Source organism: Daktulosphaira vitifoliae, unplaced genomic scaffold (genome assembly GCF_025091365.1).
Source record: "Daktulosphaira vitifoliae isolate Bord-2020 unplaced genomic scaffold, ASM2509136v1 Scaffold_1, whole genome shotgun sequence".
Lineage (NCBI taxonomy): Eukaryota > Metazoa > Arthropoda > Insecta > Hemiptera > Phylloxeridae > Daktulosphaira > Daktulosphaira vitifoliae.
Window position 1 is genome coordinate 26,020,936 of NW_026099572.1, and position 10,743 is coordinate 26,031,678.

Below are 10,743 nucleotides of genomic sequence, written 5' to 3' on the forward strand. Positions count from 1 at the left end.
CACGCAAAAATGCTACGGGGTTTGAATTTCGATAGGGTTACGTGACCAGTGTGTAGAGATCATTGTACTACTACCAGTGCAGGTTGGGTTGAGTGCGAATCGAAAATCCCAACTGTTCAAAAAACTTTATAGCGTTTGGAATTAAATTTGATCAATCTATTATATCTAAACACTATTTTCTCTTGTTCGGCTGTACAACTTTTAGGAGGATTTTTTTTTTGTTTTCTCATGATCGTTATTAGTTTTTCGTCTGTTTTTTTATAATCGTAATTCACTTTGTTTGAGCTTTCCTCGCGTTCATACAATTGATCTGACTGATGCACATCACATCATATATTTATTAACTCAACACCGACAAATCTATCGGTATAATTGTGTTTAATTAGTAAGCGTTCACATAGCACCTGCAATTCTCCCGTTTTGTTTTCTGTGTGTTCGGCATGATTCATACGAGTTGTACAGGTGTTTTGCGGATTACTCATAATGTAAACCCCATTAAATTTAAAATTCGAACATATATTTGATGTAAAATAATCAACATTTTTTCGTTTAGTATATTCTTATTTAATCAATTATAATAATATTATCATTGCAATTTCATAAATTAATAGACGCAAAGCATAACGAACAGTGACACTACTTAAAAATATTGTAAAAAATGAAAAAATCAGAAAGTTAGAAAAAATCTGTTTATTATTAAAAAAAAAAAAAATTAAATAACAAAAAAATATCTCAAGCAACGATTAAGTTAACTGATTAGATAATAAACATTTTTTTTTTTTGTAATACAACTGATGATTCATGTTTAAAGCTACTGTATTAAAAAAATGAATAACATTAATTATTTAGTGGCATAGCACAAAAAAAAAAAAATATGTGTAAATTTTGACTAAACAAATGTTAGTATACGAATATTAAGAAATTGTTTTGATACATTTATACTAATACTTTGGGTTTTTTCTTAGCGTACGACCGAAGATTAACATTTATATTTATGTACATGTCTGTTACATAATTTGCATTTTTAGTAAATAGTAAAGAGAACAAATATTTTACCGTTGCAGTGTTCCCCTCGTATGCAGTTGTACTCTGAAATAATTTAAGAGATTATTTTATTGGTTAGAAATGTAAAAATATATTATTTGTACCGTTTGGAGAGGATATCCGTAATGGGTATTGTAATTATGAGTACTGAGAAGTTTGGGCGTTCATGTGTAAAAATTCAGGAAGGCTCGCCCTTTTCAACGCGTCTACTTAACTATAATAAAGTCAACGTAGGTTAAAAAAAGTAATCAAAAAATCATAAAAATTTGATAGCTTTCATTATAAGCTTCCTCGTATGAATAGATAATGGTTTATGTAAATCTTAATTTAAACGTACTCGCGATTTTGGTTTCATGAAGTCATTGAAGTATAACGGAAAACTTAAATTCTAAAGAAAATTAATTATTTATAACTTTCAGCAGTTAGTGTTCGTTTCATGTGTTCCTTTAGTCGTAAATAATCTACATTAGTATTTTAACGGTTTCTTGTTAATATTTGTTATACACAGAAGAAATATAAAACACATTATGGTAACTTTTATTATGTAAAAAAATATCATCTTTTTTTAATTTTTGGTTGGTTGTAAAATTGATTTAATAAAGTTAAAACAAAAGTGATCAACTTGTGTTTTGTGCAATATTAATAATAAAACTTTGTTTGTGATTGTCGAGTTATATTTTGATGGGTGGACAAAATATTTTGGATCAATAAAGTTTCATAAATAATAATTTTTTTACTTTCTTGTAACGTTATAAGAACTATTCATATTTTTAAAATAGCTTAGATGTGGAAGCGTACACAGGTTTCCCTCTGTTATATTATAAAAGTTATTTGGAGCCTAAAATATAGAATAGTCTTTTCCTATTAAATGAGTTATAAGAATAAAAAAATTTTAAGTCAAGTAGTGAATTGAAATTACTCCCTCTCCCTACGTATGTGCCATTGATATTTATCGTAAACAGGTATTAAATTTTAAATAATAAATGTATATTCATCGTTAAGTACTTATTGAGCTCTATACATAGTAAAAACAATGTCATTAATAGATGCCAGTTATTTATAAATTATTAATGGCTAATTTAATATCGGTTTCAGTATAATTTTTTAAATAAATCAATGAAATAAAATACATTGATTGTGAAAGTATTGTAGTATATAACATATATGTGTTATTGTTTTTAATATTATAAAAAAACGTCCATTGGGTTCTTTAAATATCATCACAAATTGTAAATAGAAAACTTTTGTAAAATTAAAATGCATTTGTTTGGTTTAAAGAAAATATAATAATCTAAAATATGGTTTTATAGTCAAATTAAGACTTCGTCCTGACAACGTTACAATTATTCGTTAGAGATTATTAGATAATTATTATAGATAATTTGGAAGTTGAATTTAGGAATAGTAATTAATAAAGTCGACAAATTATTGGTTCATCAACTTAGATAATTTATTTTAAGTGAATCTAATTAAATTCTCTGACTAAACAAACTAGTTTTCACTTTGTTTTAATTAGAAATAATTGAATTTATAGATATTTTCATCGTAGTCTCCGAGAGGAGACTAAAACATTCTTGGATACTTGTTGGTTTAATTAAGTGTGTATTTTTTTAGTGCGCCTACATTGTACGATTGTACAGATTTCAACGAATTTGTCTGAACATTTAAATATGTTTTGGGTTTTGTGAAACGCTCACTAAATCCTCCGTTCTGAGTAAAAAACGTTGAGCAGGTCTGTTCCAGTACCTTTTTGAATGTTTAATGTGTTCGGAAAACAAAAATTCTATGAACAAGGGATGACATTTTCAGTAGGTATTGTTTTCGATGTCAGAAAAGTTACCTTTTTAGTCGTTATAAAATAAAAATTGTAAATATGGAAAACATTATTTATGCTTCCGACGTTTGTGTTTAAATGCGTTTAGTTCACCGCGAAAAGAAAACACGATTCCCTCAGGACTGCAATGACCCCACAAGTATTTTATTATTTCCGTCCATTCCCGAGAATCCGGAAGTTTTCCAAGATGAATGGAAGACGGACGTTCTTACGCTTTGATTGAATACAGTACCTACGATAATTTACTGTGGAACCCAACCGTTTTATATTTCATTTCTATATTACATTTAATGTGTGCCCATTACTCTGGAGAAAAGCACGAGCTAGGAATTGCTAGTCATGATCGATGCGGAGGAGAAACAATTGTAAGGCGGCCGCGAGCTTGGGTCACGACTGACCGGCGTGTAATTCACAGGAAAATTGACCGAAGAAAATGCCAATTACGGTGGTCCCAGTGGTCATCATTATAATAATATCGCATTATATTTTGATTGCACCAGTAATACCATGACTGTCGGTCTTATACATGTTTTTTTAGTAATTGCATAACTGCATCGCGACTTCTTCGTTCTGAAGTGCTCGTAGCATATCCAGAACACCCCTCCTCTTTACAAGTCATCCGATCTACCAGTTTTAGACCGCAGTACAACAACAAGCTGATCTGGTCGGATTCCCCCTATATTATCATTTTCTCTCTCTCCTTTCTTTCACTTACTCTTTCCCGTTGAAAATTGGTTCTCCGGGCGTCCAATCGTCCATGTTATAATACAACTCTCTTTTCCACGCGTTTATCCGTCTTTCTCCTTGAGCATAACACTTTGTTGTTTTTTTCAGTTCACAACGTTTGCGTAAATTGTTGTTTTTGAATTGCGAACAGTGTTGCAATTTCACCGTGGGAGCTACGACCGTTATCCACATACATGTTGCCGAACACCGATACAGTTTAGAGTTTCCTGTACTTGAAAACGTTCATGTAGTGGATTGAGTTCATCGTGGAAAGACAATATTTTCGCTCCAGCAAAACGAACAATCTATTATTATGGCGGAGAATATTTTGTCATAAAGTTCCTAAATTATAGTCTCTGAGAAATGAAATTACATGATATTTCTTGTAGCGTACATTCAAATGCGTTCCGTATAAAAATATACGTTTAGGTATACTACCCAGGCGTGTAATTCAAATGTATACATTTAAAACGATGTATAATGCTGGGAAATCTGTTTTCTTGGTTATTATTTTGTTAGTTTATTTTAGTTATTTATTACTTTCTTAGAAATTTGTAAAAAACAACTAATACGCTGTTGAATTGTAGTTTATTAAGCGACACATCATCAAATTCTATTTTGATAAATTGTTGAGAAAAAAAAACGAAACTACTCATCAATCTTCGAATGAAAAACAACATACATAAGTATACAAGTTCAGAACAACAAACAACATCTTAAATTGGTATGAACGGAAACTATATTTAAATTTGTCCTGTTACCAAAGTATAAAAAATATACCTGCAACTTTAAGTTAACAGTGGCGATTATAAATAACTTTTAGGGATGTCTGAAAATAAAAAAAGGAAAAATCACAGAATAATAGAGTTGGAGAGCCCATTACCAACCCATTAGCGCACACTTGGGGAAATCCAAGTTATATATATTCAGAAATCCTAGTTTTATATATATATATATATATATATATATATAATGCATAATTATAATTTTAAATAATGTAAAAATTTGTTTTTTAAAAATATTATGTGAGTTTTTATGATAATAACCACATTTATTGAGTGCAAAATACTCTTTTACTATGATATTAAAAAAATGTATGGATAAACGCGGGCAATTCACCTATTCCCCCCCATTATAAGTAATTCATGATAGCGCAGCGAGATTTTAATTTCTTGGCTATTGAAAAAATCGTGAACGGTTATTTCATAAATATTATTCTTAGTTATAAAGGTTTTAACATTATTAAACTCTATACAATTAACGATCAAATTTCCTAAAAATAATTTTTTTGGTTAAAATGTTTTTAATTCAAACTTTTATTATTCATTTTTAAGGTAGTTGATTTCATTAATGATTACTAAAAGTCAATAAAGTCATTCTTGTTTGATTTATATTCTAACTATTTTTTTAGGTATTGAAATGGCACTTAGTATCTATATGAATAACAAGAAAAACATTGGTATTATTAGAAACTTGTACACAAGAGAATTATGTGTCGCCAAAATGTACATATTATTTCATAGAAATCCATGACTCACAAATGTCAATTTAAAAAAAACATATTATTAGAAAAGTAACTTGTATGATTTTATTATGTTAATATAAGAAAAATGTCTGTTTGTCAAAAAACAAATGGTGACTTGCACTCACAATGAAATATATTTGTAAATTGTATCTATTGCTAATAATTTTTATGCGAATATATTATTTGGACATTAAGTCCACAAATGAACATTTTCAACTAAAATTTACTTTTTAATACTTTTTGTAAAACAGTATATTATTATAGTTCTACGGAACAATTTTATGATCGCATTGATACTTAAAAATCGTTGAAAATTTACTTTTTATTGTCATAAAGAGTTACTACATGTTCATTTGATCGGAACCTTTGGGTGCATTTTTGAATATAACTCTATCTACCAATGTTTCTAAAAATTGCAGATGTTAAGTTATTTAATAACGAAAATAATTTAATTAATATTAAAAAAACTTTAATTATTTTTTGATGATTGACCAGTATTGATAGACAAAATCGTCTAGAAGCAAATGTTGCTAATGAACCAACAAACCGTTTTGTTTATTAATTATGTTTGTACACTTTTATTAACGCTTTGTTGATTTCAAAAATGTTGCTATTTTCCAACTACATATTGTTTTCAAAGTCAATTAATAAATTGTATTTATCGTTAATAAGGTTTCAAGGGTAAATAATAAAACTAAAATTTCTTATCTCATTAGAGAAACTTTTTACGATTTTGTCTATTTTTGTGCGTGTGATTAAGTACTTATGTCGTGTTCTTGTATACTTAGTGATTTAAAATTTTTTTAATTATAAATATAATTAACAAGTCAAAAAGAAAAACAAATAAACTCCTTATGTAACTAACGCCTAAACTGACATCAAAAAATAATATATTATACTAGTTCTTATGAGATACTGACAATAAATAAAAAACCTTTACCAAAAGTTTTCAAAATAAATATTATTTAATTTTACTTATTTCGAATAATTTTTATGTACTACACTGTTTTATTTTATTAATTTTCATGTAAGATTTTTTTATTTTTAATTTGGTATCTAGATGTTGTTTAACTAGAATTAGTAATTACATACATATTATTATTTTAGCTTCGATACAAAGCCAAGAAGTATTTACTTTTTAATATACATTTTTAAGATACATATTATTTTATTATTATTAAATAAATAAATATATGTATCATGTTATGTATATTAATTTAATAAACTCAGTCGGTGCCCTTTAAACTTTTACTTTTATAATATCATTTTAATACAAAATTTTTTTATCTGTATTATCTTTTAAAAATAAATAAAGTTTTAAACGATATTCTTAATTAATATTTATTTATGTAGTACATAATGTGTACAAAATGAGCCCGAAATTGTGTTATAACGTTGGACTCATATAAAGTGATTTATAAAGTATAAAAAGGAAATTATTTAATTAAGACAACGAAGATTCAAAAACAACTTTAGACCAGTATTTTATATTTTAGTTATATATGTGTGTTTTCATTGAAGAAATCATCAGAATATGTTATAAGAGATGATGCTAAAAATAAATTAATAACTGATAAATAATAAAATATATGTAATTAAAAAAAAAATTACATTAATATCGCATTTAAATAGAGAGTAATTGAGTGGATTATGATAAACGAATAACCCTTTAAACTTATAAACATAGATATTTGTTCAGTTGTTTAGATTATGAAATATTCCCCTTGATAGTAGGGCCAGTTGTATAATAGAATTAAAGTTTAAACCTTTTTTATTTAATTAAGTCGTATTCATCTATATTAAACAAAGTGTTTGAAACAACAAAAATATCAACATTTTCATTGGTCACATGGGACGTTTGAAACGGTTTATTTATGTGTTTAACAGGTTTTTCATATTTTTTAACAACCCTGATAATAAACAAATATAAATTTATGTATTGAATTTGATTAAAAATAACATTTTATGAATACGTGAGTACAAAATTGAAAAAAAAAAGTTAAGTATATTAATATATTATAAAAAAATTCTATTAATATTAATCGGCTTAATTTTCTAACTGCGATCACTCTGTATGCGTTTACTTGGCGACGAATTAGCTTGCCGGTTTAAAGTCGACAGATACTTTAATTTGTTTTTAGCAATTGGCTGAATTTGTTTTCAGTAGTTTAAATAGTGTTAATATTTAACATCTTCTTGTATTTAAAATTGATTTTTTTAGTTATGTTAGACAGTAAGCACTGAAATTCTGTCAAAATTAAATTTTCTACATTTATCGGAGAATGATATTTTTTTGAAGCGGTTTTCAATTTAAAATTCAGAAATCTATCAATTTTATTATTATTATAATTTCTTTTTGCAGTAATTTTAATAAAAAAAATTTCCGATCCAAAATGTTGGTACTCTAGTAGTGCTCATTCGGATATCTACTCTATTTCTTTAAATGCACCTATAAAAATATTTCAAAATAATTGCATACACATTAATATTTTGATATAAATGTTATAACATAAAATAGAGCGATGGAATAACAATTATTTTTTGATGATACTGTAAAGTATAAAAATAGGCCATAGATAAAAATGATTCGACCGTTTATCTATCATAAACATATGTAGGATACATACTCTCAAAGATAGTATTTTGCTTTTTCATCACAATATTGACTGTATTCTCACTACATACTCTAAAAAATGTATATTCATAGTAATTTGTGGTTGTTATCACTATGATCAATGTACTATTAGCCACGTACCGAGTGCTTACTCATTTTTGTGGTTTTTGTCCAACAGTAGTCACTTGTTGTTATTACTGTAGGACTGCTACTTGAAGATTTCTGACATTACTAATATCAATCAATTATTAATAATTTTATGCTACTTTTGAAACTTAAAAATATTATGTTGTATTGATTATGATGCAAGACAATAAATCACTTAAACTAATATTCTATATGATTTTTTTATATGGACGTTTATTGTGTACCACAAACTAGAAAGTATTCAGACACTGGTTTACACAAAAAAAAAAAGGATTGAAATTATATTCCCTGGATTTACTTAGTAAAATCAAATAAACTATTTAGCTTTCAAATTGTGAGGATACTATAATTTATTATACAATATTATATTTTTTAGTTATACATTCGATTGACAGAAGGGTTTAACCTAATTTTAATCAAGTTTAAGCTAACCGTAACTAGTTAGCCATCTATTAATTTATTCTTACAATAGTTGTTCTCAATTATATTTTTTTATTGGGACTCACGTTGTAGAACAGTGATCCTCATTTAATTAGCTTGAGCTAATCCAGATGTTAATATTATTTATGTCAATACTCAATCGTCTTAACACGCATTTTTCGAGTATTTTTAAACACAAGTTTACTGAGTAAACTTAATAGAATAAAAAATAAGATTGTTGTTGCATGCTGTATCAAAAAATATCTTTATTTTTTTAAGTTTACAGTGATATGTTAGTTTAATGTGTTTTTCACTGTTTTCAAATTTTACTTTACAATAACAATTTTTAAATCAATAAAAAACAAAGTTCAAGGCTATATTACTTGGGTTGTTGACATGTACCTAGTAATAAGTATTTATTTGAAGATCATTTGGATTTTCAATAAAATTTTTTGATATTAAGTTTAGGCTCAGGTTACTTTCTCGAAGTTTGAAATTATAATCTCGATAGAAATAAAAATTATCAAAAATAAAGTTCAATTAATTAATTTGTATAAATTCTCAAATGGAGGATATTTCATAGGACTACAAATTGTAATTATAAGGTTGTTTTCGTGCTGGGGTGTTGTTGGATTGTTATTTGAATCATATATTTGTGTAAATAATCTTGTTTTGAATATAAGTGGTTGTTATTATGGGACCAAGATTACCATTCATGATACGTTTGGATGATAATAAATAACCTTGATTGTTTTTGTCACCTATTATTGTTTACGTATACTAAGTATACTAACACTTCAAGGATAAATTTTGTTTTCAATTCAAAAATTGTGCAGTAAACAAAATAACCGCATAAAAAATTAATACTTCGAGGGAAAAAACATTATTTTTAGTTATTCATTAAAACTTTTAAAAAGAAATATTTACGTTTAAATTATTTAATTTTTCAAATTTCGACGACCAAAATGACTATTTGTAAGGAACAAATAAAAAGTTTCGTGTAATTACTTTTTGTGTTATTTACTTAACTCGTGCAAAGGGTTGAGGAAAATGTGTTAAAATTTTGTTTTTATTTACAAGAATTTTTCCCCAAGTGCTTACTCAATTAATAACTTTTGAAGTAACTATTGATTAATCGTGTTTTCATTAATTACTTATTATATCAATTTGAAATTTAACACATTTTATAGTAAACTTATTTGTAAAAATCAACTTTAGAATGTTTTTTTTATAAATTGTAATAAAATATGTATTGCTTTACTAAAAATGTTTAATAATAGTTTACTCTTTGTAATTCTTTACATATTACATTAAAATCATTATCTTCTTAAAATAGGGTTGTAAATTTAGCTCGATAGTTCAAGAAACAAAACAAATTAAAAAATTTAATGTAGTTAACTTGTTAATACTTGTCTGGGTAGGTCTATACGATAATATGTATAATAAGAAAATAAATTATTTTTATTCTAATCACTATTATAGATTTCGTAATTTTTTATGTCAAGTAAATAATTAAATTATCAATTATTTGCAATAGAAATGAATTATCTTTTGTGTAGTGAATTTAATAAGTGTTATATAAATAACCAGAAAGAAGGAAAAAGAAATCACTTAACTCTCTTATATTATTCAATATTTATATAGAATATTTATCAATTTCATTTCGATTACTTTACAATTAAGAATTATTTCTGAAATTGGATTGCTATTAACAAGTATTTGACTTATTCAAGTTAAAATAGACTCTTTATTTTTACGATTGGGGCGTTTTAAATGGAATATAAGATGTGGTGGTTAGATAAATAGGTGCAGAAAAATAGTAAAATAAACTATACATAATTTCTGTGTAAATTTCATGATGGTGTATACTTTATTCAGAATAAATTTTAAAAATAATGAGTTAAATTAGGAGTGTTTTCTTAAAAAGATACAATACTGATTTACAAGTAAATTCATTTTTGTTTTTGGTTGATAATCATTTTTAAATTGAAAGTCTTTATTTTGATCTAATTCATTAAAAATTAATTCTAGTAATTTTTTACAAAACGAAAACTTGTTTAAATATTGTCAAACATAAACTGATTAAAAGTGATTAAGTAAAGACGCTGTCAAAAAGAGGAAATTCTTAGATGAATATTGCTTCTCAGTAAAGTAGTCAAAATATTAAATGTTATTATAATTTACTTTTTGATATTCTCAGTAATCATATTATTTTGTATAATACGCTAAACAGAATATTTTTGTAAGATCAAATACTCGCAAAAAATTTGTTTTTGAGCACGCGTTCCATTAAAAACGCCGAGATAACTTGTTATCTTTGAAAGATTTGTAAAAACTTCTACTCAAAATGATGCGTATTCACTTCAATAATAATTACTAGGAGGTAAAGTAAACGTTAACTACAAAAACGTTTGAATTTAGTTATTTAATTCA

At 26.1% G+C, this 10,743-nt stretch overlaps 1 long non-coding RNA gene across 1 annotated transcript; it reads left to right on the top strand.

Moving 5' to 3' along the window:
• Positions 1–3,239: 3,239 nt before the first annotated feature.
• Positions 3,240–5,448, top strand: LOC126895766 (uncharacterized). Its single transcript, XR_007701716.1, has 3 exons — positions 3,240–4,118; positions 4,192–4,328; positions 5,016–5,448. It is a non-coding gene; the product is annotated as an uncharacterized LOC126895766 (long non-coding RNA).
• The last annotated feature ends 5,295 nt before the right edge of the window (positions 5,449–10,743 follow it).